The sequence below is a fragment of the Cetorhinus maximus genome, unplaced genomic scaffold (assembly GCF_964194155.1).
Source record: "Cetorhinus maximus unplaced genomic scaffold, sCetMax3.hap1.1 HAP1_SCAFFOLD_182, whole genome shotgun sequence".
NCBI classification, from domain to species: Eukaryota; Metazoa; Chordata; class Chondrichthyes; order Lamniformes; family Cetorhinidae; genus Cetorhinus; species Cetorhinus maximus.
In genome coordinates, this window is record NW_027596163.1 from 301961 (window position 1) to 309082 (window position 7122).

The 7122-nt window shown below is 51.2% G+C and overlaps 1 protein-coding gene across 3 annotated transcripts in view; it reads left to right on the forward strand.

Annotated features, from left to right (window-relative positions):
• The first annotated feature begins 5548 nt into the window (after positions 1 to 5548).
• The window catches only part of LOC144672973 (rab GTPase-activating protein 1-like), a 442218-nt gene continuing 440644 nt past the window's right edge, over positions 5549 to 7122 (forward strand). For 2 of the 3 annotated variants that reach the window (XM_078534975.1, XM_078534977.1), the window contains exon 1: positions 5549 to 5976. The gene's annotated coding sequence lies outside the window, so the exon portion shown is untranslated. The remainder of the gene's footprint in view (positions 5977 to 7122) is intronic. The other variant, XM_078534976.1, reaches the window with a different exon arrangement.

Below are 7122 nucleotides of genomic sequence, written 5' to 3' on the forward strand. Positions count from 1 at the left end.
ATTACAATGTTGGATGGGCAGTTATTTCAGTGTAGCCTTGGATGGACAGGAATGTGAGTGTATTTTTGGATGATCAGTTATGTGAGTGTATTGTTGGCTGTCAGGTATGTGAGTACAGTGTTGGCTGGACAGATATGTGAGTACAGTGTTGGATGGACTGGTATTTGAGTACAGTGTTGGATGGACAGTTATGTGAGTACAGTTTTGGTTCGACAGGTATGTAAGTGTAGTTGTCTTGGATGGACAGATATATGCGTGTATTTTGGATGGAGAATTATTTAGTACATTGTTGGATGGACAGTTATGTGAGTAGTGTTGAATAGAGAGGTATTTGTGTTTAGTGTTGGATGGACAGGAATTTGAGTACAGTGTTGGATTGACAGTTATGTGAGTACAGTGTTGGATGGACAGGTATGTGAGTACAGTGTTGGATGGACAGGCATTTGAGTTTACTGTTGGATGGACAGATATATGAGTGTATTTTGGATGGAGAGGTATTTCAGTACATTGTCGGATGGACAGGTATGTGAGTAGTGTTGGATGGACAGGTATTTGTCTTTCGTGTTGGATGGTCAGGTATGTGAGTACAGTGCAGGATGGAAGTTCTTGTGTATTAGTTTTTGATGAACCGGCATCTGAGTGTAGTTTGGATGGACAGACCTGTCACTACAGCGTTGGATGGACAGGCACGTGAGTATACTTTTGGATGAATAGGTCTGTGAGTGCAGTCTTGTACCGTCTTGGTTGGACAGCTACAGTGTTGGATGGACAGGCATGTGAGCACAGTGTTGGATGCAGAGGTACGTGAGTGTAGTTGGATGCACAGATATGTGAATGTAGTGGTGCGTAGGTAGGTATGAGAATACAGTGATGGAGGGACAGATATGTGAGCTTCGGGTTGGATTGACAGGCATGGGAGTACAGTGTTGGATAGAAAGGTATGTGAGCACAGTGTTGGACGGCCAGGTATGTGATGTAGTTTTTGATGGACAGGCATCTGAGTGTAGTTTGGATGGACAGACCTGTAACTACAGCGTTGGATGGGCAGGCACGTGAGTATACTTTTGGATGTATAGGTCTGTGAGTACAGTCTTGGTTGGACAGGTATGTGAGTACAGTGTTGGATGGACAGGCATGTGAGCACAGTGTTGGATACAGAGGTACGTGAGTGTAGTCGGTTGCACAGATATGTGAATGTAGTGGTGCGTAGGTAGGTATGAGAATGCAGTGATGGAGGGGCAGATATGTGAGCTTCGTGTTGGATGGACAGGCATGTGAGTACAGTGTTGGATGGAAAGGAATGTGAGCACAGTGTTGGACGGCCAGGTATGTGAAGTAGTTTTCGATGGACAGGTATCTGAGTGTAGTTTGGATCGACAGATCTGTCACTACAGCGTTGGATGGACAGGTATGTGAGCACAATGTTCGATGCAGAGGTATGTAAGTGTAGTGTTGGAAGCACAGGTATGTGAATGTATTGGTGCATGGATAGGTATGAGAATACAGTGATGAATGGTCAGGTAAATGAGTCTAGTGTTGGATGGACAGGAATGTGAGTGTAGTTTTTGATGGATAGGTATCTGAATGTAGTGATGGATAGACAGTGTTGGATGGACAGGTACGTGAGTGTACTGTTGGATGGACAGGTATGTGAGTGTAGTGTTCGATTGACAGGAATGTGAGTTCAGTGTTGGATGCACAGGTACATCAGTGTAGTGTTGGATGGACAGGTATGTGAGTGTACTGCTGAATGGAATGGTGAGTGAGTGGAGTGATGGATCGATCAATATGTCAGTACAGTATTGGATGGACATGTATATGAGTGCAGTGTTCAATGGACAGCTATGCGAGTACAGTGTTGGATAGACAGGTCTGTAAGTACATTGTTTGATGGACAGGTATGTGAGTACCCTGTTAGATGGAGAAGTATGCGAGTATACTGTTGAATGGACAGGTGTATGACTGTAGTGTTAGATGGACAGGTAAGTGAGTGTAGTGTTGGATGGACAAAAATGTGAGTACACTGTTGGATGAATAGGTATATGAGTGCATTGTTGATGGACAGGTATATGAGTGCACAGTTGATGGACAGGTATATCAGTGCAGTGTTGGTTGGCAGGTATGTGAGTGCAGTGTTGATGGACAGGTATATGAGTGCACTGTTGATGGACAGGTATATCAGTGCAGTGTTGGTTGGCAGGTATGTGAGTGCAGTGTTGATGGACAGGTATATGAGTGCAGTGTTGATGGACAGGTATATCAATGTAGTGTTGGTTGGCAGGTATGTGAGTGTAGTGTTGATGGACAGGTATATGAGTGCAGTGTTGATGGACAGGTATATGAGTGCAGTGTTGATGGACAGGTATATCAGTGCAGTGTTGGTTGGCAGGTATGTGAGTGCAGTGTTGATGGACAGGTATATGAGTGCACTGTTGATGGACAGGTATATGAGTGCACTGTTGATGGACAGGTATATCGGTGCAGTGTTGGTTGGCAGGTATGTGAGTGCAGTGTTGATGGACAGGTATATGAGTGCAGTGTTGATGGACAGGTATATCAGTGCAGTGTTGGTTGGCAGGTATGTGAGTGCAGTGTTGATGGACAGGTGTATGAGAGCAGTGTTGATAGACAGGTATATCAGTGCACTGTTGATGGACAGGTATATGAGTGCACTGTTGATGGACAGGTATATCAGTGCAGTGTTGGTTGGCAGGTATGTGAGTGCAGTGTTGATGGACAGGTATATGAGTGCAGTGTTGATAGACAGGTATATCAGTGCACTGTTGATGGACAGGTATATGAATGCAGTGTTGATGGACAGGTATATCAGTGCAGTGTTGGTTGGCAGGTATGTGAGTGCAGTGTTGATGGACAGGTATATGAGTGCATTGTTGATGGACAGGTATATGAGTGTAGTGTTGATGGACAGGTATATCAGTGCAGTGTTGGTTGGCAGGTATGTGAGTACAATGTTGGATGGAGAGATATGAGAGTCCAGAGTTGGATGGGCAGCTATCTGTGTCAAGTATTGGACGGACATTCATATGAGTACCGTCTTGAATGCACAGGTATTTGAGTATAAAGTTGGATTGACTGGCATGTGAGTGCATTGTTCACTATACATACAGGGCTTTGGTGAGACCACACCTGGAATATTGTGTACAGTTTTGGTCTCCTTATCTGAGGAAGGATATTCTTGCTATAGAGGGAGTGCAGCAATGGTTTACCAAACTGATTCCTGGGATGGCGGGACTGACATATGAGGAGAGATTGAGTCAGCAAGGATTCTATTCGCTGGAGTTCAGAAGAATGAGGGGGGATCTTATAGCAACTTATAAAATTCTAACAGGACTTGACAGGGTAGATGCAGGAAGGATGTTCCCGATGGTGGGGGAATCCAGAACCAGGGTCACAGTCTGACGATATGGGGTAGACCATTTAGGACTGAGATGAGGGGAAATTTCTTCATCCAGAGAGTGGTGAGCCTGTGGAATTCGCTACCACAGAAAGTAGCTGACGCCAAAGCATTGTATGTTTTCAAGAAGAAGGTCTTGGGGCAAAAGGGATGAAAGGGTATGGGGAGAAAGCGGGAGCAGGCTATTGAATTGGATGATCAGCCATGATCATAATGAATGGCGGAGCAGGATCGAAGGGCCGATGGCCTACTCCTGCTCCTATTTTCTATGTTTCTATGCTACAGGTATGTGATTATATTATTGTGTGGACAGGTATGGCGGTGTAGTGTTGATTGGAGAGTTCTGCGGAAGGGTCATGAGGACTCGAAACGTCAACTCTTTTCTTCTCCGCCGATGCTGCCAGACCTGCTGAGTTTTTCCAGGTAATTCTATTTTTATTGGTTGGGTTATTGGCTGGGTGCAGGGTGATTGGCTGGGTGCAGCGTGATTGGTTGGGTGGTTGGCTAGGTGCAGGGTGATTGGTTGGGTGATCGGCTGGGTTCAGGGTGATGGTTTGGCTGATTGGCTGGGTGCAGGGTGATTGGTTGGGTGTTTGGCTGGGTGATTGGCTGGGGGGCAGGGTGATTGGTTGTGTGATTGGCTGGGTGCAGGCTGATTGGTTGGGTGATTGGCTGGGTGCAGTGTGATTGGTTGTGTTCTCGGCTGGGTGCAGGGTGATTGGTTGGGTTATTGGTTAGGTGCAGGGTGATCGGCTGGGTGCAGGGTGATTGGTTGGGTGATTGGCGGGGTGCAATGTGATTGCTTGGGTGATTGGTTGGGTGCAGGGTGATTGGTTGAGTGATCGACTGGGTGCTGGGTGATTGGTTGGGTGATTTGCTGGGTGATTGGTTGGGTGATTGGCTGGGTGCTGGGTGATTGGTTGGGTGATTGGCTGGGTGCTGGGTGATTGGTTGAGTGATCGGCTGAGTGCTGGGTGATTGGTTGAGTGATTGGCTGGGTGCTGGGTGATTGGTTGGGTGATTGGCTGGGTGCTGGGTGATTGGCTGGGTGCTGGGTGAATCGTTGGGTGATTGGCTGGGTGCTGGGTGATTGGCTGGGTGCTGGGTGAATCGTTGGGTGATTGGCTGGGTGCTGGGTGATTGGTTGAGTGATCGTCTGAGTGCTGGGTGATTGGTTGAGTGATCAGCTGGGTGCTGGGTGATTCGTTGGGTGATTGGCTGGGTGCTGGGTGATTGGCTGGGTGCTGGGTGATTGGTTGGGTGATTGGCTGAGTGCAGGGAGATTGGTTGAGTGATCCGCTGGGTGCTGGGTGATTGGTTGAGTGATCGGCTGGGTGCTGGGTGATTGGTTGAGTGATCGGCTGGGTGCTGGGTGATTGGTTGGGTGATTGGCTGGGTGCTGGGTGATTGGTTGGGAGATGGGCTGGGTGCTGGGTGATTGGTTGAGTGATCGGCTAGGTGCTGGGTGATTGGTTGGGTGATTGGCTGAGTGCAGGGTGATTGGTTGAGTGATCGGCTGGGTGCTGGGTGATTGGTTGAGTGATTGACTGAGTGCAGGGTGATTGGTTGGGTGGTTGGCTGAGTGCTGGGTGATTGGTTGAGTGATTGGCTGGGTGCTGGGTGATTGGTTGGGTGATTGGCTGAGTGCAGGGTGATTGGCTGAGTGCAGGGTGATTGGTTGGGTGATTGTCTGAGTGCAGGGTGATTGGTTGGGTGATTGTCTGTGTGCAGGGTGATTGGTTGGGTGATTGGCTGAGTGGGCAGGGTGATTGGTTGGGTGATTGGCTGAGTGCAGGGTGATTGGTTGGGTGATTGTCTGAGTGCAGGGTGATTGGTTGGGTGATTGTCTGAGTGCAGGGTGATTGGTTGGGTGATTGGCTGAGTGTAGGGTGATTGGTTGGGTGACTGTCTGAGTGTAGGGTGATTGGTTGGGTGATTGTCTGAGTGCAGGGTGATTGGTTGGGTGATTGTCTGAGTGCAGGGTGATTGGCTGAGTGTAGGGTGATTGGTTGGGTGATTGTCTGAGTGTAGGGTGATTGGTTGGGTGACTGTCTGAGTGCAGGGTGATTGGTTGGGTGATTAGCTGCTCTACCCACAAATTGGCCTCTTGTGCAAACAGGAGATAACCAACGGGATAAAAGCAAAATGCTCGAAAACTGAAACAAAAAGAGAAAATACTGGAAGAACTCCGCAGGTCTGTGGAGAAAGAGAGAGAAAGAGTTAACGTTTCGAGTCCGTATGACTGAATAAGAGCCATACGGATTCGAAACGTTAACTCTGTTTCTCGCTCCACAGATGCTGTCAGTTGCGGAGTTTTTACAGCATTTTTTCTTTTTTTTCCAGACAACCAACAGGCTGCGAGGGGAGAAACTGGCAATGAGCATGCGCAGAGCGAAAGGAGCCGAGCATGCGCAGAGCGAAAGGAGCCGAGCATGCGCAGAGTGAAAGGAGCCGAGCATGCGCAGAGCGAAATCCGTAGTGAGCATGCGCATAGCCAGGACCCGGGGACGCGGCAGCGGCGATGCCAGAAACCGAGATTGAACAACAACAACTGCAAAACGGTAAGGACAGCCCGGGGGAGAGGGGCGACCCGGTTCACACAGCACAGACAGAGAGAGACCCCGTCAGGGGGGAGGGGGGGGAGAGAGAGAGAGAGAGACCCCGTCAGGGGGAGAGAGAGACCCCGTCAGGGGGGGAGGGAGAGAGAGAGAGAGAGAGAGACCCCGTCAGGGGGGGAGGGAGAGAGAGAGAGAGAGAGACCCCGTCAGGGGGAGAGAGAGACCCCGTCAGGGGGGGAGAGAGACCCCGTCAGGGGGGGAGAGAGACCCCGTCAGGGGGGGAGAGAGACCCCGTCAGGGGGGGAGAGAGACCCCGTCAGGGGGGGAGGGAGAGAGAGAGAGAGAGAGAGACCCCGTCAGGGGGAGAGAGAGACCCCGTCAGGGGGAGAGAGAGACCCCGTCAGGGGGGAGAGAGACCCCGTCAGGGGGGGAGAGAGACCCCGTCAGGGGGGGAGAGAGACCCCGTCAGGGGGGGAGAGAGACCCCGTCAGGGGGGGAGAGAGACCCCGTCAGGGGGGGGAGAGAGAGAGAGACTCCGTCAGGGGAGAGAGAGACCCGTCAGGGGGGAGAGAGAGAGAGAGAGAGAGACCCCGTCAGGGGGGGAGAGAGAGAGACCCCGTCAGGGGGGGAGAGAGAGAGAGAGAGAGAGAGACCCCGTCAGGGGGGGAGGGAGAGAGAGAGAGAGAGAGACCCCGTCAGGGGGGGAGGGAGAGAGAGAGAGAGAGAGACCCCGTCAGGGGGGGAGGGAGAGAGAGAGAGAGAGAGACCCCGTCAGGGGGGGGGGAGAGAGAGAGAAACCCCGTCAGGGGGGGAGAGAGAGAGAGAGAAACCCCGTCAGGGGGGGAGAGAGAGAGAGAGAGAGACCCCGTCAGGGGGGGAGAGAGAGAGAGAGAGAGAGAGAGACCCCGTCAGGGGGGGGGAGAGAGAGAGACCCCGTCAGGGGGGGGGAGAGAGAGAAACCCCGTCAGGGGGGGAGAGAGAGAGAGAGAGAGAGAGACCCCGTCAGGGGGGAGGGGGAGAGAGAGAGAGAGAGAGAGACCCCGTCAGGGGGGGAGAGAGACCCCGTCAGGGGGGGAGAGAGAGAGAGAGACTCCGTCAGGGGGAGAGAGAGACCCCGTCAGGGGGGGAGAGAGAGAGAGAGAGAGACCC